The sequence below is a fragment of the Nycticebus coucang genome, chromosome 1 (assembly GCF_027406575.1).
Source record: "Nycticebus coucang isolate mNycCou1 chromosome 1, mNycCou1.pri, whole genome shotgun sequence".
NCBI lineage: Eukaryota > Metazoa > Chordata > Mammalia > Primates > Lorisidae > Nycticebus > Nycticebus coucang.
The window spans coordinates 146880110-146904482 of record NC_069780.1 but is presented as its reverse complement, the minus strand read 5'-3'; the positions used below and the strand labels follow the sequence as shown (position 1 = coordinate 146904482).

The window sequence follows — 24373 nt, the reverse complement described above, 5'->3', positions numbered from 1 at the left end:
CTTAGCTTCTTCCACAAATGCCTAGATGTTGTGATGCTTTCCAGAATGTATAGAGTCCTTCATTGTGGATCTCTTACTGAAATTCATATTTTATTTATGTAAGTCTATTTTGGAACAGTTTTGTAATTTGTACAACTTAATGATTTAATTATTTCTTCTATTCCCAGTTTGTATTTTCATTGTATAAAGCAGACAAAAAGATACTAGGTCAGTTAACTATTGAAGAGAAATACAAAGAAAATATGAAAGGCATTATTCATTCTGTTCAAATGCAACAAGAATCTGGTTCTTTAAAATTAGCTCTTGCTTGCAGATCCAGATGTGGCAAGGACATTTCAGAGCCCTTTGAAGCTAGATCTAGATAATTAAAAACAACACCAGCACCACCACCACCACCAACAAAAAAACCCAAAATGCAGGGGGCTCATTCTCACATGCTGCCCAGAGGAAACTGGCTGGGTCCTGGACCAGATTTCTGTAGTAGTCATGAGATTGTGAGCCAGTAGCTACTTAGGAGAGTGCCAGACCCTTGCTGTCCTCAGAGGGAGGAGAGATAACTCAGGAATCAGGGTCTGAAGCCACTGAGACCGTGCCTGTAGCCTTCTTCTGAGTCTGTTGTAGTTCTGACCCTTTAGAGATGAGCCATCTAGGCCTGGGAGGACCAGAAGTCAGCAGCAGTATACGCCAGGCTCAGCCAGTTTCACTTGCTTCAGAGGAAGAGCCCTGAAGAGAGGCAAGTGAATTTATGCCAGCATTTAGAGTTTTGAACCAGTGAAGACAAATGCAAAATAAATGTTTGTCTGGTTTCCAAAAAAAGAGAGAGAGGAAGGAAACAAGGAAGGGAGGGAGGGAGGGAGAGGGAAAGGTTGTAGTTGAAGGGAAACTAGTTGCGGATGTGTAGTTTTCTGCAAGATCATATTTATAAGATAAAATTTGTTAATTATACTTTCTACATCTTCCAAATCTATACTTTTTTTGCTTATTTAGTAGATTATAAGATTATATTTCTCAATTTGATCCCATATCAATGCATATTCACTTAAAATTCGGTCCATTTTTGCTTTATATGTGGGGGCTATATTGTTAGGTATGTGTAGCTTTAGAATTACTTTCTATTCCAGTAAATTTTTACTTTTGTCGTTAAAGTAAATGGCTCTTAAAAAATCTAATGCTTTTGGGCGGCGCCTGTGGCTCAGTTGGTAAGGCGCCAGCCCCATATACCAAGGGTGGCGGGTTCAAGCTGGGCCCCGGCTGAATTGCAACCAAACAAATAGCCGGGCGTTGTGGCGGGCGCCTGTAGTCCCAGCTACTCGGGAGACTGAGGCAAGAGAATCACTTAAGCCCAGGAGTTGGAGGTTGCTGTGAGCTGTGTGATGCCACGGCACTCTACCGAGGGCCATAAAGTGAGACTCTGTCTCTACAAAAAAAAAAAAAAAAAAATCTAATGCTTTTTTTACACATAATATTAATATTGCTTTGCCAACTTTATTTTGATTAACATTTGTCTGGTATATCTTCATCCCTTTATTTCGTTTCTTTTTGTGCTATTTTTTAGCTAAATCTCTTCTAAACAGAATTTAAGTGGATGTTTTAAAATATTCTGGAATTTTTCATCCTTTTAATAGGTTAAGTAAGTTTTTAATGTTTTATGTAGATAGATTTCTATCTCTTTCTTTCACATTTTCTCTTAATCATACCTTTACTGTCTTATCTTTGCCTGTGTACCCCAACTTGATTGGTAAACTTTGCTGAATTGCTCCTCCCTTACCCTTCACCCATGCTGTTTCTCTTCTTCAGTGTTACTGTTACATGTTTAGTATCGTATATGTTTGACTTAAAATCTAAAGTTACTATTTCTACTTGAGCTTTTTCACAAACAAAATAAAGACTTTAAGACTTTACCTTCGATTATCATCTTTATTTGCACCTTCCTTGTTTTGCCTGGTATTTTAGCTTTCCTCTGATTGTGGAAGCTTGGTGAATCCAAACTATTCAGGGTACGCTGGCTGGAGACCCAGAAAGAATTGAATTCCAACAGCATTATGTGGGAGAATTCCTTCTTCAGGAGAAGTTGTTTAGTCATTGCTCTGTTATAACTTACATTTAATTACATCCACATTATAGAGGGTAATCTATTTTACTCAAAATCTACTGATTTAAATGTCAATCTTATCTAGAAAACACTTTCACAGAAACATTTGACCAGATATGACACAAAAAATTACATCACTCTTCCAAGTTATTCAGTTTTTCTCTTACCGTTATTACTAATTTTCTGTACTTACTTCTAATAGTTTTACCAATATATTTTCTCATAATTTATTCTTACATTCCATTTCCCTTTCTATGATCCATTTTCTTTTTTTTTTTAATTCTAGACAACTCACAACACGTAACGATTTTTTCTTTAAACATTTTTTTCAAGAGTCTGTGGGAAATAAATTCTCAGCTTTCATTTATCTGAAAATGTCTTTATTTTGCCTTCAAACTTGAGTGATGGTTTGTACAGACTTCTTGATTAACACTAATATTCCCTGAATTCTTTGAGATATTATGCTGTTGTTTTATAGCGTTTATTGTTGCTTCTGATTCATCTGCTTCAATCTAATTATCTTTTCTTTGTAGGCAGTCTGACCTTTAGCTGCTTGTTTATAAGAGCCTTTCTTTGTCTTTGGTGTTTTACATTTTCATTACAGTGATTTAGGTATGGGTTTCTTTTCATTTATCCTGATTTTTGTTTTTCCTGGAAATGGGATGGGATTCATGTGGCCCATTAATTTTGGAAAACTATCAGCCATTATCTTTTCACAGAGCATGTCTCCTCTCCTTCTGTCATTTACTTCTGGAATGTGTATTGGAGATGTAGAGTATATTCTCTCTTCCACATCAGCCATTCGGTTCTATCATCCATCTCCTGGGAGTTTTCCTTTTTTTTCTTCAATGATTATTTATTGAATTTCTTTTTGGTTCCTTTAAAAACAATTTAGTTCTTTTTTCATATGACAAATGTTTTCATTGTAGCTTCTCTCCCTTTAAAAATCATTCTAAACATTTTGTTTTAGTCACTTTCATTTCACTATTCTATTTATAGTATTAGATAATTCTGTTTGCAGTGTTTGGAGGCTTATTTGTATATTGCATTAGCTAAAAGTTTCTCATGATGGTTTCTTGACATTGTAACTTTTTCTTAGGAGCACCTATTTAGTAGGGATTATTTCTCCTATGTCCAATGTAGTATGCAATATTCCTGTGGGGCTAGTTAACATTTATGTCTTTTAGATCCTTAAAGATTTCAAAAATCAAGCCAGATTTTATATTGTTTTAAAATTTATTATGTTCACACCATGCAGTGGTATGAACCCTCTAAAACCCTCCTATACACTGGATGATTGATTGCCTCCCACCCCCACCGAAGGCCTCAAACTTCTGACTGGCTTCTTTGCTGTTTCTTGGCGTTCATGGGTCAGGGTTTTCTAGTTACTTCTTCATGAGTAGCACAGCTCTTTGATGCTCTGAGCTTTAGGTTGATGCTCCATTCTTGGTCCCCCACCTCACATCAACTATAGGAATGTGTCTCTCCTGGCTAGGAATTTCAAGGTATGCCTACAGACTCTCTGCACTTAGGGCCTAGAGCAGAGTTGGAAACCCTGTGGATGGCCACAGTGTTGGCTTAAGTTTAGGGCTCTGAATTTAACTTCTGTTTGTTTCTGGCACTTAAGGTTTTTGGGTTTTTTTTCTTTTCCAGCAGTATATTATTTTGAAAGTATTTTATCCACCATTTCTATGTTTTGCACAGGAAGGAAACCCCTACTTATCACCTTAGACCATGTTATAAGAACTTTGTATATATTTTTTAACACTTATGAAATTTGAATATTATGTGTTTATATTTTAAGGATGTTGATTCTTTATATTAATATCTTTTTAGAAATCTGTTTGAGATTATTTTGACTTTTATTCTTCCTCTAGTGGTGTTTTAAACATCTTTTTTATTTTTTGCATGTGCATAGTACGTAATAACTATTCAGTAAATGTTTTCTAAGTCAAAGAAAGTTGAGTGTTTAGTTTGTGCCAAAAAAATGTTCTAGATTATTTTAGTAAGATTATTTGTTTTAGAACTCTTTTATATTCAAGTTAGCGCTACGGACCCTACTAAATTATAAAGTGATAATAATAATAGTAATAATAGCAGCTTTCAAGTAAGTGAGACAGTTCTCATACTAAGCCTGCAATGTCACTGTTTTACCAGTGAGAAAATTGAGACACGGAGAAAGAGCAAAATCACATAGCTAGCATACGGCAGAGCTGTATTTGAACTGAAGTCTGTTTCCACGAGTCTATAGCTTTTATATCCTATGGAGAGATATCATTCATTATCGTTATACTCTGCTTGAAATCCTTCCCCATGCCTTGCGATAATGTTTAAAAGAACATCTTATTATTTAAAATATAAATGTTAAAATACATTTAACCTACCTTATTCTGCCACACAACAATTCAGCCCTTTTCTTCATTTCTAGTTACTAACAGTTTTCCAAAGGCACTCTGCTATTTCATGCGTCCCTGTGTTTAATTATATTCTCTCCTCTGCCTGGAGAGCCTCTCCCTTCTGCTTCTCTCCTGGCCAACTCCTGTATGTCCTCAGTAATTATGACTCTTTCTGGAAGCTTCCATTACTGCTCAGTGAGACAAGTTGTCTTTCTCTTCCGTATTCCCCTAAATTTGTCCTCCCTTGAAGTACCAGAGTATAGCACTTATTTCACTATGTTTTAATAAATGTGGAGGGTTTTGTTTTTGTTTCTGTCTCTTAACTAGGCTGCCTGCTCTGAGGTAAAGAACTGCCTGTGTTCTGTAATCTTCGTATCTTACGGTGTGCAAACATTATCTGGCATATAGGATGTGTTCAATAAATGCTTGTGGAATGAATGAATACTTGTCATCCCATTACTTGTTTTGCTTACCCCAGTGTCTTGTTGAATTTTTAAATAGGACTGTGAGTTATTTTGTTAGTAACGATAATGAAAGATGTTTTAAAAAACAAGTAGCTGTCTAGTAAGACAAGTCGCTTAATGACTTTAAGATATCTTTTTAAAACATGTAACATTTTTGCTTGTTTAATTGTAAAACAATATGGGTTCATAATCATGTTTTAGTTAAAGGTAATTCAGTTTAGCTATTCAGGTGAAAATGATTCTTTGGTGAACAATTAACTTAGTTGTTAAGTATGTATTTGAAGAATGCCTAATCTGTTTCAATATTTTTGCTCTTGGTAATACTTAATGAACATGTATCTCATTAAACTTGAAGTCATTATTTTGTTGTTTTTCAATTATGTCCTATTGACACTGTCTGTAGAAAATATTAATTTTATTAGATCTCATTGCATTATTTACCACCAAATACAATAACAATAAGTAAAGACAATCACATAGGTCAATTAAATCTCTTGAGAAAAAAATTTCTCTTTAAAATATATCAGATATATTGATGATTTTTATAATCTCATTTTCTTCTAATAGTATAGAAAGTTTAATTGTTCACTTAGGGGCAGTGTTTTGTATCATGGCTTAAAAAAAAAAAGTTAACTCTTTCAATGGCATGAAGGGATATAAAGAGAAAATTACTCGTTTCGGCCTGATAGGCGGTGTATGTGGGCTAGCACTATTTTGCTACAGCTGAAATTCAAACATGAGGAAATTGCAGAAATTTACAATTCAATGTGTGTTTCATCAGGGAGAAATCCACAGATTGTTTTGACACTCAGTTAGAAATTCAGCATGAAGATGGACGTCTCATGAAATTTGCAGCTGCTGATTGAATTTATATTTCCATAAAGGCCATCAACAGTAGCAGCCTGCAGGGGAAAAGAGGGGAGAAATGACAAAATTCGTGAGGCTAGCATTTTTTTCCTCAGTGTTATAGTCACAAATTACTGGTAATAAGGGTTTACACTGACCAGGATTAAAGAAAAATGTAGACAGCCAGAAGGGAAGGACTTTTCAGTTTAATTGATTTTAACTAAATATGTCTACATTTGATATCTAAATATGTGTTTAGTCATCTGTACAAAACCTAATGTGGACCTAAAAATCAGTTTATTTGTCTTTGCTATTTAAACAGGAAAAATAGGGTAGGTCTAAAGGTTCTTTTATATAGGTTATTTTCATAAGAGCTTCTAAAGATAAGATGAGTATTACAGAAACACAATACAACCTTGTTTTTTATGGGATTGAAATAATCACTTCATGTTCTTGCAAGTAACTTACGATTCACATTTTTGAGAATACTGATTCATTATTTAAAAATGCTAAAACAATGTTTTTGAATGGATATCCAAATTACCACAGATAACAAGTCTTTTCAAGGAACTTATTTCCTTTTCATTTTTAAGTGTTTTTTGTTTTTTTTTAGTGAAATGGACAAAATGTTATTTCTTTTGTTTAATGCTTACCTTATAGAGATTTCATATTTTATGTGATTTTAAAATATTCATGGATTATATGAACTGGAAACTCAGGAATGTGTTCATTGTTCCTGCAGAGTTCTTTGTCTCTGTGGACAATGTGTGCTTTAACCATAACATGATACCCTCAGATAGCTTTATTTGAAAATTAGAATTTGCAAAACTGTATGTAGAAATGGATACCTTCCTGAGAAGAAAAAAATTATATTTAACATTATATAGTTTAAGATAAAAATGAAACTATTACCCAGAAGACATATATGTAACTGTTGGTCTTTATTTTTAACATACTTGATTAAGACTTACGAGAACATAGAAACTGACTCCAATTGTTCTGTTGTATGTAATTATATTTGAGATTATTTGATTTGTAAACTATTCTAATTTGAGAAGACTAGTATACATTTCTGATCTCTGTGCTTAAAATATATGCATGTATTTTTCAAGTTTCAGAGTTTCAGAATTTGCTTTAAGTGCTAGTCATAATCATAATTGGGTTAAATGACAAGAATATGCCTATTCTGCTAGAAGTCTGTAGATGCTTGCCTTTTTCAACATCAGCTTCATAATGTTTGACTCTCTGTGTGTTAATACTAAAATCTGCCAGTTAAATACATTTTTACTACTGGTACATTAGTTTACAAACCAAAGCAAAACTATTTTATGAGAGAAAATACTACTCTGCCTACATACACATATTAAGTTCTCAAGTATTTGAAAAACTATTTTCTCATTTGTGCTTTTTTGGATAGCACTGCCCAGGCATGCGCGTTTGGAGTCATTTATTCAATCTAGACTCCTTTCTCTTTCTTTCTTCCTCTCCCTCCTGGCCACCCCCCACCCCACTTGAAGATTTGCTGTTTTCAACATTCCTAAATATACGAGCCTATCTAATTTAATTTACTGCTTGCTAAAAGTCACTCTTGTTTCTTAAGTTTCTGTCAATTTAATCACTCAACCAAATTATTACCTTTATTGGCTGATAATCTATGTATCAAACTATTTTAAGTTTTGGGGATACAATAGTGAACAACACAAAGCCTTCTCCCTACCTTTATGAGGTTTGCCTTTTAATAGGAGAAGCAGATACTAAATAAATGAATATATAAATATGAAAAACTGTAAAGCAAGGTTAAGGGCTACACTGTGGCAGAATGAGAGTGTGGCAACTAGATAGGAACTTCCTAAAGGACCTTTCTCAGGTTTTGGCATTTGAAAAGAAACCTGAATGAAGTGAGAGACGAGTAATACTACAGATAGTTCTAATAATTTCCTATAACATCAACATCCCCCCACTCTCACCTTCCTAATTTTGCTGTGTGGGTGTGTTTTCCACTTACCTCCGTCCTCTCGTCACATTCAGTATTAGCGGTCTCAAATTATGCTTCTACAGCTCCAGTGCTCATACAATTTGTATATTCACAGAGCTTTTGGAAGTATTGTTTATTGTTTATAAAAATATAATCATCCCATTTACCTTCCCTGTCACTTGTGTTTCTCAGTAAATCATGAGCATCACTTAGGTCAGACATTACAAACCTAAGTATTCTTTTATACTATAGCTTATTTAATCTTTGATTAATGCATTGATGGACATTATAGTTGCTCACATTCTTTTTCTGCTGCTAAAAATGTTCCATAAATATCTTGTGCAATTATCCTTTCCTTCTCATGCTTTTACTTCTATAATTCCTAGAAATGGCATTGCTGTGGCAAAGGATATGTACAATTTTTATTAATAAATATTACCAGAGTACTTTCTAGAAAGACCTTAGCAGTTCACATTCTTGCCAGCAGTGTGAGTGTCCTAGTGTCTTACCAGCACTAGGTGACTTCGATTTATGTTTTAGATATTATTATTATTATTTTTTTTTTTTTGAGACAGAATCTCATTTTGTCACCCTCGGTAGAGTGCCGTAGTGTCACAGCTCACAGCAACCACAAAATCATGGGCTTTCCCATGTAGCTGAGACTACAGGCGCCTGCCATGACACCCAGCTATTTTTAGAGACAGGGTTTTACTCTGGCTCAGGTTGGTCTTGAACTCATGAGCTCAGACATCCACCCAACTCAGCCTCCCAGAGTGCTGAGGTTATAGGTGTGAGCCACCACTCCCACCCTCTAGATAAGATATCTGGTTCCAACCCACTTGTCATCTATCTCCTGGATTCTCAGGTTGTGTGTATTTTAGGCCTAGACTTTGCAGTCTTAGGGACTTTGGCTTGCATAGACCACTTTTCAGGAATCTTACCATGTTGTATTTTAATTACATGTTGAAGTACATGTCTTTACGTATTTTAACCCCCAATTCCTATATACCACAAGTCCTGGTACAAGGTAGGAGAACAATTTGGGTAAATACTTCCTTTCAAAAACATACGTATCTGGTAGAAAATGTTGATAATGGGGAAGGCTATGCATGTGAGAGGGCAGACAATACATGGGAATCTCTGTACCTCCCTCTCAGTTTGGCTGTAAATCTAAAACTTCTCTTAAAACATAAGATCTTTAGGCTAGGCACTTGTGACTCAGCGACTAGGGCGCCAGCCACATACAATGAAGCTGGCAGGTTTGAATCCAGCCCGGGCCTGCCAAACAACAATGATAACTGCAACCGAAAAATAGCCGGGCGTTGTGGTGGGCGCCTATAGTCCCAGCTGCTTGGGAGGCTGAGGCAGGAGAATTACTAAAGCCCAAGAGTGGGAGGTTGCTGTGAGCTCTGACACCACAGCACTCTACCCAGGGTAACAACTTGAGACTGTCTCAAAAAAAAAAAAAAAATCAGATCTTTAAAAGTAAAACCAAATGTATGAGATTTTTTGATTGCTAGGCATATTGGATTCCAGGAGTCCTCAAACTTTTTAAACAGGGTCAGTTCACTGTCCCTCAGACCATTTAGAGGGCCGGACTATAGTTTAAAAAAAAAAAACAAAACTATGAACAAATTCCTATGCACACTGCACATATCTTATTTTGAAGTAAAAAAACAAAACGAGAACAAATACAATCACACCGCCGCATGTGGCACGTGGGCCGCAGTTTGAGGACCCTTGGTTGACTTCTCGATCAAAGTAGAAAAGCAAGAGTTCACTACATTTTAAAGTTGTTGCCTGGAAAGTCAAATAAACTCTTTTTTTTTGGACACTATTTTTCTTTGGGGTTTAAGCAGACATTTTGCTCACCTTGTACATTACTATGACCAGGACATAGTTATTACATTTGTTAGATTGTTGCCAGCTACTCTGCATTTTTTTTTTTTTTTGGCTCTGAAACCATATGCAGATTCTAGGCCTGTGCTTGGCGCCTGTGGCTCAGTCGGTAAGGCGCCGGCCCCATATACTGAGGGTGGCGAGTTCATAACCCGGCCCCGGCTAAACTGCAAACCAAAAAAAAAAAATAGCTGGACGTTGTGGCGGGCACCTCCCAGCTACTCGGGCGGCTGAGGCAAGAGAATTGCTTCAGCCCAGGAGTTGGAGGTTGCTCTGAGCTGTGTGATGCCATGGCACTCTACCGAGGGCGATAAAGTAAAACTCTGTCTCTACAAAAAAAAAAAAAAAAAAGAAATTTTTTGAAGCAATATTGTTGAGACTTAAAGCATTCTGTGCTGCAAGTGTCTTTACCCCAATACGTGATGTGCACCAGTGAACAGAGGGTCAGGCAAGGCGGAAAAGCTGTTTGTTCCAACCAGGTAAAAGTATATTTCCACTTTAAATTTAAAGTATAAACACAATGTATCCCTGGTGTCAACCAATTTCTTTTCTTTTTCCTTTTTTTTTTTTTTGAGACATAGTCTCACTCAAGTCACCCTGGGGTTGAGCGCCATAGTGTTGTAACTCAGAGCAATCTCAAACTCTTGAGCTCAAGTGATTCTCTTACCTCAGCCTTCTGAGTAGCTGGGACTATAGGGACCTGCCACAATGCCCGGCTATTTTCAGAGATGGGGTGTTGCTCTTGGTCAGGAACCTGTGAACTCAGGCAATCCACCCACCTCAGCCTCCCACAGCTAGGGTTGCAAGCGTGAGCCACCATGCCCAGCCCCCAATCTCTTCAATTTAGAGTATTCTTTTTTTCATTTTAGAATCTTAATATTGATGTGTCCCTTTGCCATCAGCTAACCCAGTCTTCTTTTCACAGTCACCCATTCCAGAAGGTTGTACTTATAGCTAAAATCAATGTATTTTGGCTTTTGCCTTTATTCTTTATGAAAGCTGGGAACTATGTTGACCCATCAAGAGCCTAGGTAACCATGGACGTAGTTTAGTACATTTACAGATAGAGTCTAAAGAAAAGGAAAAGTGTGATTCTAATTAAGCCTTGGTTAACAGATTTCATACCTTTAAATGGTAGGTCTTAAAGATTCATTTTCACAAGTACAGAGAGCCAGTTGGTAGTTCAAGTTTTCACTGTAGGATGGGTATGAGGATCTTTGGAACTGGTTTTGGTAATGTGACCTATCTCGATAGCATGTTAGTTAATAAATACCATGCCCCTGTGACAGATTCAGTTTTGCATGTATCAGCAGAATGAGCATGACAAGGAGGGCCCTTATCAGACCTTTAAATCTGGGGCTGCATTATACAGAGCACCCAACCCTGCTTTACCTTTCCGTTCTCATTTTTGTATCCCCTAGTTTTTCATTCTTCCCATCGTAATGTGATTAGCGTGCAAGTATGTGCTTCTCTTCTACCATTTGTCAGAGATGCGTGATCTGGTTCAGAAACCGAGACTTAGAAGAAAACCCTTTCAAGCTCTGCTGTCAACAACAGACCTCAGGCTCTTGGATCCTTTCATTGAATCTTACTATTCAGTATGAACCACTTTTCTTTTTGAGGTATCACCTCTTTTATTTAGATCTTTTATGTGTAAAACCATTGATTTGTTTTCTGATTAGTTTTTTGTCTTAGCTGTTTTCTTTCATAGCATTTTAAGAATGTGAAGTGTTTTCAGTCTCTATTATTTAAAAGTCCAGTAAGTCTAAATTGCAAGAAATGTTACATGATATTTAATTTAACATTTATTTGTTTCACTCTTCCTTTCTCTTTTCCTTTTTATTTTTTTAACTTTATTTTTTAAATAGTTTAGAAGCATATTTGAAAATTTCCTCTAATTCCCCAGATAAGTGATGAGGCCTCTTATAGTGAAAGGCCAAGCAATTTATGCAATATAATTTTTTATTTTAAATGAAACACTAATATTTCCTGATCCTATTTCTGCCAAACACTCATTTCTTCATTAATACCATTGCTGTTTGCCTCAGGTACGCTGTCTCTCTATTTCCTTATCTCCTTTTCCTGACTGTCCTACCATATCACCATCATCTCTTCTGGTTAGTTCCTTTGGCTCCTCTTTTAAGGTTAGTTTTGTATAGATCTCTTGATAGCGTCTGTCATGCTTATTAACCACTTACACTAAGTGAGTGGCAACTTCTTTACCTATCAGTAGCCATCAAATAACTATTATGTTTTCACTTAGATAACTTGTAAGAAGTTGGACTTACATAGGGTTGGGGGGGGCTTAATTAATATACTATGTGAAGACAGTGATGCAAAAATTTTTTATGTCATCTATGTATTCTAATACATAATTTAGTATGGTAATAATATGATACATATTAAAGGCATCATTTCAATTAGGGCTTTATTATATGCCATCATTCATGGTATAAATCTGTTTTATCATATTTCATGTACCTATTTTGTGGTGTAGATTTAATTTTCATCATACATTGTTTACATTTTCATTTAATGGAACCTGTAATTAGTAGATCTAGAACTATTTAGAACACTTGTATGTATAAATATTGAAAATACTAGTTTTCTTTCTTTTTTTTATTTTCAGATCATATTCTTTTAAACTCATTTTCAGAATAGGCATTGTTACTTCTTTGCATTTTCAATCTTCTAAAATGTCATTTTCAAAATATTTTATTCTTGATGATCTATGTACCTAATGTCCTTTACAAGCCTACATATTTTACAGCTCAACTACCACCCTTCACTTCAAACTAGCACCATGTTACTGCAATAACAACAGCTTCCTAAATGATCACCTGTACTACTATCTATTTTGCCAGAATAATCTCCCTAAAATGTCCCCTTAATCACTGTTAAAACTTTCAGAACTATTCAGAGGCTTCTCATTATCTATAGAACGATTTCCCAAATATGTTTCATAGAATACCAGAGTTTCACAAAAAGTTTTAGCATAGACTAGTTTAGAGTAAGAGCCAACTATATCTTATTATTTGGGGTATTATTAGGGATGGTAACCTAAAAACATTGCTAATTTTTATAGCATGTTTATTTAGAGCCACATACTAAAAGAAACTAGTTGGTGCTGGGTAAAGAGGTAAATTTTAAGTAAATGTTTTTTAAAATATTTGTTATTAAGTCATAATAATCTAAAAAGGGAGAAGAGCCCAGTAACTCCATAACATTCTTGACTGATGCTCTCTTTTAAGCTCTAACCTCTTTTTTCATGTCGTTTTATGTGCTTGCTGTCATTTGGCCATTTCTTTTCTTTGCATGAATGCTTTTTGGTTTATCTTCTTACAATGTGTTTTTATTAATAGAAGACAAAGTACAGTATGATGCTTCTTCCTTATTACTTGCTAAATTCCTTGTTAAACAGTAAATTTTTATTTTCTGTAGTTTGAGGATAAATTTACTGAAAATATTCAGTGCTTATATTTTCAGTTTTGAATTTATTCATATTGTGACAGTAATTGGTAGAAAACTGTTTCTCACAGCTGACAGGCCAAAAAAAAAAAAAAAAAAAAGAGGCTTGAGGACAAAGCCACCACATGCCAGAGAGCTGAGGACCCATCAGATATTTAAGGAAGTGGCATTTGTACTTGCATTATTTAAGATACTGTTAAAAAAGAGATGGGAAGAGACCATATTTGTAGCAAGAATATTATAGAATTCATTTTCTAACAAATCATGTTTTTGAAGAAGGTATAATGTCTATCAAGTCGTTTCATAAAGCACACATAACAAATAGTGGTTCTTCTTAAAAAGAACTGAAAACCACAAATGCTATGATATGTATCTTTCTTTAAAATCCCAAAACTCAAAGAAGTATTTCTGCCTTTTAAAAAATGGTAATTAAGCCTGAATTTCAAATTAAATCTTAGTCAATAGTTTTATAATTTTCTACCATAAAAGATTATTTCATAAGTGGTATAAGTAAAGATGTAATATATATTTAACCTCTGTCTTGCCAATTAACTTAGATCATTGCCAAATTATGATTTGGAAGACCTAATGCTTTTAAGAATCCCTCAGGTGATTGGGGGGGGTCAGTGTTTTGTTGTGATGGTTTTGGCTTTATTTCTCTTGTTTCTTGAAAAAATGAATAGTTATACTTAGTAAAAATTTTCGCATCTCATTGATGTCTTATTAGAAAGAAAACTAAGCTTGCCTTTAATTCTGATGAAGTATGCTGGGCAAGCAGGAGTGGATGGAACAGTTGTCTGTACTTTGTTTTGTTATTTTAAATAGTCTATTAAGTTTGAATAGCCATTAACACACATTAAGATATAACAACTCTTTGAGATTTTGAGAATATTTTGTTAAATAATTTCAGAGCCAATGTTGAAATGAATATTTGTAAAACTCCTAATACTTCAAGAACTTTTAAGAAGTTGCTAAATTGTGGAACACTTGAGCATTAAGTTTACACAATCTGACAAGTATTTTTTGCTCTTTTTCCTCAGTCACGGTCAATGTAGTGGGTTGTATAATGTCCTTCCAAAATTCATGCCATTTGAAACCTCAGAATGTGACCTTATTTGGAAAAAAAGTCTTTGTATATATAGTTCAGATGGGGGGGGTCATACTAGGTTAGGGTGGGCCCTAAATTCAATGACTAGTTTTCTTATAAGGAGAAGAAGGGGCCATGTGAAGACAAAGGCAAAGACTGGAGTGAAGCAGCTATAAGCCAAGGAAAGCCAGGACGAGGCAGGGAAGAATTCCTCCTAGGGCCTTCAGAGGGCTCTGCCTCTACTTCCGTTTTAGACTTCTGCATGCCAGAACTGAAACAAAGTTTTAGGTTTTAAGCCACCCAATTTTTGAATCTTTGTTATGGCAATGATAAAACCAATACAGTCAGTATTCCTGAACATTCCCCTATAAACTTATATTTTCTTGTTTTACTTTTTTTAACTTATTTTTACAGATTTGTCCCATCCACTAAGCTGTGAAGTTCTCAAGGGCAGAACCATGTCATACTCATTCTGTACAATAGGCACATAATTCAATACCCCCCAAATATTTGTTATCATATAACTGTGTGGACATTCTTATATTTAATATTCCCAAATATGTTCTGCATGAACAAACGTGTTAGTTTTTATTAAGTATGCATATTTGAAAGAGGCTTATTTCTCTAAATAAGAGAAATTTACTAGATAATTTTTATTTCTTTTTATTGGAAGTAGTTTTAAAGTGTTGCTTTGAGTATTTCTTATCCCAAAGTTGAAATATTACCAAAGAAGCACTAATGACTAGTTGAGGTGGTTGTAGGTTGTTTTCACCTGTTCCATTATTTTTCATGCATTTTAAAAAGACTCCCAGTATTTGTGTTAAATTATTCTTAGCATCTAAGAGAGACTTAGTCTTAGACTGTAGGTAAGAAATATTAATTGTATAATTTATTACAGGAAATATACCATTACTAGAATAAAAGAATGTCAAGTTTAAAGATTGACAGACTTAAATGTCACTCTTTTAGTTGTATAACTTAATGTATTATAAATTATAACAAGAATTTAGTTTATCCAACCGAGTAAATAAATATCACTCATAATGGTTAACTCTTTATACGTGTATGTCCATAGGCAGACACTAAAATTATCTTTTCTTCTTTTTCTTTCTTTTTTTTTTTATTTATTGTTAAATCATAGCTGTGTACATTAGTGCAATCAAGGGGTACAATGTACTGGTTTCATACACAATCTGAAATATTCTCATCAAACTGTTCAAAGGAGCCTTCATGGCATTTTCTTAGTTATTGTATGTAGACATTTGTATTCTGCTTTTATTAAGTTTTGCCTGTACCCATTCTAAGATGCACTGTAGGTGTGGCCCCACCCATTACCCTCCCTCCACCAAAACCTCCCCCCTCCTCTCCCCTTCCTTGGCCCTTTCCTCATAGTCTTGTGCTGTAGTTGGGTTATAGCCTTCATGTGAAAGCTATAATTTAGCTTCATAGTAGGGCTGAGTACATTGGATACTTTTTCTTCCATTCCTGAGATACTTTGCTAAGAAGAATATGTTCCAGTTCTATCCATGTAAACATGAAAGAGGTAAAGTCTCCATCTTTCTTTAAGGCTGCATAATATTCCATGGTATACATGTACCACAATTTGCTAGTCCATTTGTGGGTTGATGGGCACTTGGGCTTCCTCCTTGACTTAGCAATTGTGAATTGGGCTGCAATAAACATTCTGGTACAGATGTCTTTGTTATATTGTGATTTTTGGTCTTCTGGGTATAAACCTAGTAAAGGGATTATAGGATCAAATGGCAGGTCTATTTTTAGGTCTCTAAGTATTCTCCAAACATCCTTCCAGAAGGAACGTATTAGTGTGCATTCCCACCAGCAGTGTAGAAGTGTGCCCTTTTCTCCACATCCACGCCAACATCTCTGGTTTTGGGATTTTGTTATGGGCTACTCTTACTGGGGTTAGGTGATATCTCAGAGTAGTTTGGATTTTCATTTCTCTGATGATTAAGGATTGATATCTCAGAGTAGTTTGGATTTTCATTTCTCTGATGATTAAGGATGATGAGCTTTTTTTCATGTGTTTGTAGATTGTGCGTCTGTCTTCTTTAGAGAAGTTTCTCTTCCAGTCCCTTGCCCACCCTAAGATGGGGATCATGTGTTCTTTTCTTGCTAATATGTTTGAGTTCTCTGTGGATTCTGTTTATTAGGCCTTTATTGGAGGTATAGCCTGCAAATATTTTCTCCCATTCTGAGGACTGTCTGCTTGCTTTACTTACTATGTTCTTGGCTGTGCAGAAGCTTTTTAGTTTGATCAGGTCCCAGTAGTGTATTTTTGATACTGCTTCAATTGCCTGGGGGGTCCTCCTCATAAAATATACACCCAGGCCAATTCCTTCAAGAGTTTTCCCTGCACTTTCTTCAAGTATTTTTATAGTTTCATGTCTTAAGTTTAAATCTTTTATCCAGTGAGAGTGTATCTTTGTTAATGGTGAAAGGTGTGGGTCCAGTTTCAGTCTTCTACAGGTTGCCAGCCAGTTCACCCAGCACCATTTCTTAAATAGGGAATCTTTTCCCCACTGGATGTTTTTAATTGGCTTGTCAAAGATCAAATAATGATAAATAGCTGGATTCATCTCTTGGTTCTCTATCCTGTTCCAGACATACTTCTCTGTATTTGTGCCAATACCATGCTGTTTTGATCACTATCGATTTATAGTACAGTCTCAGGTCTGGTAGCGTGATTCCTCTTGCTTTGTTTTTATTGCTGAGTAATGTTTTGGCTATTCGAAGTTTTTTCTGATTCCATATAAAATGAAGTATTATGTTTTCAAGATCTTTAAAATATGACAATGGAGCTTTAATAGGAATTGAATTAAAATTATATATTGCTTTGGGTAGTATAGACATTTTAACAATGTTGATTCTTCCCAGCCATGAGCATGGTATGTTTTTCCATTTGTTAACATCTTCAGCTATTTCTTTTCTTAAAGTTTCATAGTTCTTTTTGTAGAGATCTTTCACGTTTTTTTGTTAGGTATACTCCCAAATATTTCATCTTCTTTGGCACTACTGTGAAAGGAATAGAGTCCTTGACTGTTTTTTCGGTTTGGTTATCGTTGGTATATATAAAGGCTACAGATTTATGGGTGTTGATTTTGTAGCCTGAGACATTGCTGTATTCCTTGATCACTTCTAAAAGTTTTGTAGTAGAATCCCTAGTGTTTTCCAGATATACGATCCTATCATCTGTGAAGAGTGAAAGTTTGATCTCTTCTGACCCTATGTGGATACCCTTGATTGCCTTTCCTTCCCTAATTGCAATGGCTAAAACTTCCATTACAATGTTAAAGAGTAATGGAGACAATGGGCAACCTTGCCTGGTTCCTGATGTAAGTGGAAATGATTTCAATTTAACTCCATTCAATACCATATTGGCTGTGGGTTTGCTGTAGATGGCCTCTATTAAATAGTTTAAGAAATGTCCCTTCTGTACCAGTTTTCTTAAGTGTTCTGATCATGAAGGATGCTGGATATTATCAAAAGCTTTTTCTGCATCAATTGAAAGAATCATATGGTCCTTATTTTTTAGTTTGTTTATGTGCTGAATTACATTTATCGATTTACATATATTGAACCAGCCTTGAGACCCTCGGATAAATCCCACTTGGTCATGGTGATAATTTTTTTTGATGTGTTGTTGGATTCTGTTTGTTAGGATCTTATTGAGTATTTTAGCATCAATATTCATTAGTAATATTGGTCTATAATTTTCTTTACTCGTTGGGTCTTTCCCTGGTTTGGGATCAATGTGATGTTTGCTTGGTAGAATGTGTTGGGTAATATTCCTTCTTTTTCTATATTTTGGAAGAGGTTTAGTAATACAGGTACTGGGCTTTTCTTTTTAGGGAGATTTTGTATAGTTGATGCTATTTCAGAACTTGATACAGGCCTGTTCAACATTTCCACTTCATTCTGGCTAACTCTTGGTAGGTGGCATACTTGCAGGTATTGGTCGATTTCTTTCAGATTTTCATATTTCTGAGAGTAGAGTTTCTTGTAGTATTTGTTAAGTCTGTTGGTATTTCATCGTTACCATTTTTGATTGATGAAATTAGAGATTTTACTCTTTTTTTCCTGGTTAGGTTGCCCAAAGGTTTATCTATTTTATTGATCTTTTAAAAAAACCAACTTTTGGATTTATTGATCTGTTGTTTAATTTTTTTGTTTTCAATTTCATTTAATTCTGCTCTGATTTTGGTTATTTCTTTTCTTCTGCTGGGTTTGGGGTTGGAGTGTTCTTCCTTCTCCAGTTGCTTGAGATTTCCCATTAAGTTATTAACTTCCTCTCTTTCTGTTTTCTTGAGGAAGGCTTGCAGTGCTATAAATTTCCTTTTTAGTACTGCCTTTGCAGTATGCCAGAGGTTCTGGTAATTTGTGTGTTCATTATTGTTTTGTTCCAAAAATTTGGTGATTTCCTTCTTAATCTTGTTTATAATCCATCTATCCTTCAGCATAAGGTTATTTAGCTTCCATGTTTTTGTATGGGTATGCAGGTTCCTGTTGTTATTGAGTTCAACTTGTATTCCATGATGGTCTGAGAAGGTGCAAGGAATAATTTCTATTTTTTAAAATTTTCTGAGGTTAGATTTGTGGCCTAGGATGTGGTCAGTTTTGGAGTATGTTCCGTGGGCTGATGAGAAGAATTTGTATTCAGTTTTGTTGGGATGAAATGTTCTGTAGATGTCTGTTAAGTCAAGATGTTGAATGGTTAAGTTTAAATCTAAAATTTCTTTGCTTAGCTTCTTTTTGGAGGATCTATCCAGCACTACTAGAGGGGTGTTAAAGTCTCCAACTACTAAAGAACTGGAGATAATCAAGTTACCCACGTCTGTTAGAGTTTTTCTTATAAGTTGAGGTGCGTTCTGGTTGGGTGCATAAATATTAATAATTGAAATTTCATCATATTGAGTATTACCTTTAACAAATATGAAGTGTCCATCCTTATCCTTTTTTATTTTGGTTGGTTTAAAGCCTGTTGCGTCTGCGAATAGGATTGCAATGCCTGCTTTTTACTGCCTTCCATTTGCCTGGAGTATAGATAACCATCCCTTCACCTTGAGTCTAACTTTGTCTTTCAATGTAAGATGCGATTCTTGTACTCATCAGATATCAGGCTTGAGTTTTTGTACCCAGTCAGCCAACCTGTGCCTCTTTAGAGGACAATTTAAACCATTTACACTAATTGAGAATAATGATAAGCCTTTTGAGAATCCGGTGGACACTTTTAATCCTTTTGTGACTGTGGAAGTTGGAATTTGATCAAAAATTTCTGGGTGGGTTTACTTTTGTGGTGGAGGATTACGCTGGTCTTTATGGAGGATAGGTCTGAGAATATCCTGGAGAGCTGGTTTAGTTATGGCAAATTTCTTCAACATGTGAATGTCATTAAAGTATTTAATTTCTCTGTCGTAAATGAAGCTCAGTTTAGGTGGGTACACGATCCTGGGTTGAAAGTTATTTTGTTTTAGGAGATTAAAAGTTGATGACCATCCTCTTCTAGCTTGAAAGGTTTCAGCAGAGAGAACTGCAGTTATTCTAATATTCTTGCCCTTGTAGGTGATGGTTTTCTTTCGTCTGGCTGCTTTCAGAATTTTCTCCTTCATATTAACTTTAGTGAAATTGATTATGATGTGTCTGGGAGATGTCTTATTCGGGTTGAGTCATGCTGGAGTTCTGAAACTGTCTGCTATCTGAATTTATTTTTTTTTTGTGGTTTTTGGCCGGGGCTGGGTTTGAACCCATCACCTCCGGCATATGGGACCGGCGCCCTACTCCTTGAGCTACAGGCGCCACCCTGCTGTCTGAATTTCGGAATCTCTTGGCATGTCTCTCGGAATCTCTTGGAAAGTTCTCTTTCATAATCTCATGGAGAAGAGACTCTGGGCCTTGTGAAGCCACTTCGTCGCTTTTGGGGATCCCTATAAGAGGAATATGGTTTTCTTCGAATTATCCCAGAGCTGTCTGAGAGAGTGATCTGTTTTTGCCCTCCATTTCTCTTCCTCTTTGAGAATTTGGGAGCCTTCACAAGCTTTGTCTTCAGTGTCAGAAATCCTTTCTTTTGCTTGCTCTGTTCTGTTACTGAGGATTTCTTCTGTGTTTCTCAGATCTTTGAGGGCTGCAACTTCTTGTGTCAATGTGTCAAAATCTTTGGTCATTTGTTCTTTGAATTTGTTGAATTCTTGAGATATCTTTTGGGTTACTGCTTGGAATTCTAATTCGATCTTACTTTCTATCCAGATTCTGAATTTGCTTTCTGACATCTCAGGTATTTGTTTGTGCATGGGATCTTGTGCTGTGTCTGCCCCATTGATCCTTGGGGAGTTGATCTACTCTGATTATTCATTGCCAGAGTTTTTCTGTTGATTTTTGCCTCATGATTGTTTTTCACCATTGCCTCTGGCTGTCCTCAGAGTTGGGGAGGTGTCTCTCCATGATTAGACCCCAGCAGGATCACTCTATTGTTGTTGCTGGATGTTTGTAGGGAGTGACCCTGTGTAATTCCTCTGGGGCTGCCCAAGCCAGAGAGTTCTGGAGTGTTACACTCCCCGATCCAGCAAGAAGGCGGGAGGTGGTGCACACAGTTCTGGGAATGCCTGGCACCCAGTGACTTTGGCACAGAGAACCCAAGGCTCTAGCAGTCTCTGGCCAGGAGAAGGACTCTGCACAGAGGCAGGGAGAGCTCTGGAGGGCATGTGGCTACAAGAGTCCCTGGCCAGATGAGCGGGCCAGTGTGGAGGCAGGGAGGGTACAGGAGGGAGGACGCAGGGTTGCGCGACTCCCGCAGTTCCTGGTCAGGGCATGCAGAAGTCTGGTGGGCGCGGGTTGCGCGTCGGGCATTGCAGCGCAGCTCTTATGGAGGTCTGGGCGGTGCCAAGCCCAGGAGTTTGAGGTTGCTATGAGCTGTGACGCCACGGCACTCTACCCAGGGCAAGAGCCCGAGGCTCCAGTGTGCCAAAACTGGTCTCACTCTGTCCCTGAGGTTTAAGGCTGTAAAGCAGCTCAGTCCCTTCCTTTAGTCTGCTCAGTCACTAGGTTACTACCTCCGGCCTGATCCTTGCTCTGCAACCCTGAGGGTGGATCTTGCCGGGGCAGTTCTCTTACAATGGCTCCCTGCGGCCCACAGCCGAACACTATTAGCTCCGTCCGGCTCAGTGGCTCAGTCTGGGGCCCTAGATGATGCCCAAAGTTCTGCGCACTCCTGCTCAAGCTCTCCCCAAGGCAGTTCAACTGAGTGCCAAGCCCAAAAACACCGAAACAGTTCACAGGTAAGGCCTTTCCGGTTTGCAGTCTCACTGCTGCTTGTACTTATGGCTGCCGGCGGGATTAGGTTGATGGAACACATGCAACTACTTGCCAGTTTTCCACTGTTTTTGTCCTCCTCTTGGGGTCCAGAAGTCCCTTCCTGACTCCCTGTATCCTCAAAGCCATGATTATAGGCAGATCCCACCCCCCAGAGATGCCTGGAGTCTTATCTCCCCAGACTCACCATGCCCAGTTGCAGGGATGCTGTTATTCGGCTGCCATCTTGCTCCACCCTCTCAAAATTATCTTTTAATAAGGAGAAAAGAGTCATTGTTTTTAGTTTGTTGATGCCATTTTTCCTAGACATTTGTTCACAATATATCCTAGAGGAAAGTGAAGATTGTAAGGGCCACTTAATAATTGTTTTCTTTCTGCTTTCCAATGATGCTCTCACATGCCATGAATCAAAATTAAAATCCCCGTGGCAGTCATGGGCAAACCAGGTAGGTTTCTTGAAGCCTGACAATTTCTTTGACAGATCATGTAAATAAACTCAAATTAAAATCCAAGAATGACAGTGCATTTGTTGGTGATATGATGGATTCTTTTATTTATTTATTTTATACAGATTTGGCCATGGCAGGGCTTGAACCCTCCACCTGTGGTATATGAGGCGGGCGCCCTACTCCTTGAGCCACAGGCACCACCATGATGGATTCTTTTTTTAGAAATGTATTTTTACTTTTGGACTTAGAACTATTATTCTAAATACTTGAATTAGCACAGTAACTTTGATAGTAATATTTTAGCTATAGGAGATTATTTAACTTATTTAAATTTTGTTTAAAATTGTTCAACAAATAATTCCCTGATTGTAATTTAAATTGATCCTAAATGCAAATTTTCATTATTAGAGGACCAATTGTATAAATTAGGTGCATTAACACATGGCTATAGCTAGAAAATAATGGATATCTGCTTTATGTATTAATATCTTAAATATCATCATATTAGTGGTTTAAAAGGAAAAGTACAGAACAGTTTATAGAGTAAACTATTTGTGGAAAAACAAAAGAGAAGAAATTGTGTGTGTGATATATGCAGAAGATTTTTAGTATAGTGAAATTATTCTGTATAATACTATAATGGTGAGTCATGTTGTCACATATTTGTCCAAACCCTAGAATGAAGATCATCAAGAATGAACCCTAATATAAACTAAACTAATTAGGCAGTGCCTGTGGCTCAGTGAGCAGAGCTCCGGCCCCATATACCAGAGGTGGCAGGTTCAAACCTGGCCCCAGCCAAAAACTGCAAAAAAAATCCTAAGCTAAATAGTCACCCTAGTGTACAGTAGATCTCCTGAATTTACTCTTCTTGTCTAACTGATATTTTGTGCCCTTTGACCAACAGCATCTCTCACCTTCTGTTACACACTGTTGTACTCTGTGTTTCTACGGTTTCAATTTTTTTACACTCCACATATAAGTGAGATCATGCAGTATTTGTCTTTCAGTGCCTGGCCTATTTTGCTTAATAATGTCCTCCAGGTTCATCTATGTTTTTTGGTAGCTCATGCTGGTTTTTCTTGATTTCTTTTTTGAATACGTCGTTGTTAGTGTCTAGAAACACTACTGATTTCTCTGTTGACTTTGTACTTTGCAACTCTATTGAACTTGTTTATTAGTTGTGACAGATTTTGTGGAATCTTTAGGGTTTTTTAGATATAAGATTTTGTCAACAGCAACCAATTTAATGTCTCCCTTTCTGATTGTCTTTTATTTATTTTTTCTTATCTATTGCCCTTGTTAGAATGTCCAGTATTATGTTAAATAGAAGTGATGAAAGTGGGCATTCTTATTCCAATCTTAGAGGAAAGTCTTTTAACTTTTCACCATTGAGTATGATATTTGCTATGGGTATGTCATATTTATGTGTTGACATCCCTTTTTTCTATACCTAATTTGTTTTGTTAAAGAGTTTTTTTTTTTTTTTAATCTTGAAAGGATATTGAATTATGTCAAATGCCTTTTCTGAACCTACTGAGATGATCCTCCGTTCTTGGCCTTTCTTCTGTTAATATGGTGCTTTTCATTTATTGATTTGTGTTTGTCAAACCATCCTTGCATCTTAAGGATAAATCCCACTGGATCATGGTGAATGGTCCTTTTTTTTTTCTTTTGGCCGGGGCTGGGTTTGAACCCGCCACCTCCGGCATATGGGACCGGCGCCCTACTCCTTGAACCACAGGCGCCGCCTGGTGAATGGTCCTTTTGTCCTTTTAATGTGATTCATTTTGCTAGTATTTTGATGAGGATTTTTGCACTTATTGGCTTATAGTTTACTTGTAGTATCCTTGTCTGGCTTTGGTATCAGGGTAATGCTAGCCTCGTAAAATAGTTCCGAAGTTTTCCCTTCTTTTAATTTTTTTTTGTAAGAGTTTGAGGAGAATTGGTTTTACCTGTTCTTTAAATGTTTGGCAAAATTCAGCATTGAAACCATCAGTTCCTGAGCTTTTCTTTGATGGAGACTTTTTTTTTTATTATTTTTTATTTTTTAGAGACAGAGTCTCACTTTATCACCTTCAATAGAATGCCATGGCCTTACAGCTCACAGCAACCTCTAACTCCTGAGCTTAAGAGAGTCTCTTTCCTCTGCCTCCCAACTGAGGCCCTGTAGCTGGTACTACAGGTGCAGGCTATTTTTTTATTGCAGTTTGCCTGCGGCCAGGTTTAAACCCACCACCTCGGTATATGGGACCGGCGACCTACTCACTGAGCCACAGGCACCACCCTGATAGAGACTTTTTTATTACTGGTTCAGTCTCCTTACTTTTTACAGTTTGTTCAGATTTTCTATTTCTCCATGATTTAATCTTGC

At 36.6% G+C, this 24373-nt stretch overlaps 1 protein-coding gene across 4 annotated transcripts in view; it reads left to right on the top strand.

Moving 5' to 3' along the window:
• NDUFAF2 (NADH:ubiquinone oxidoreductase complex assembly factor 2) overlaps positions 1–24373 on the top strand; it is a 278588-nt gene that overhangs the window by 74423 nt on the left and 179792 nt on the right. The window lies entirely within an intron of this gene.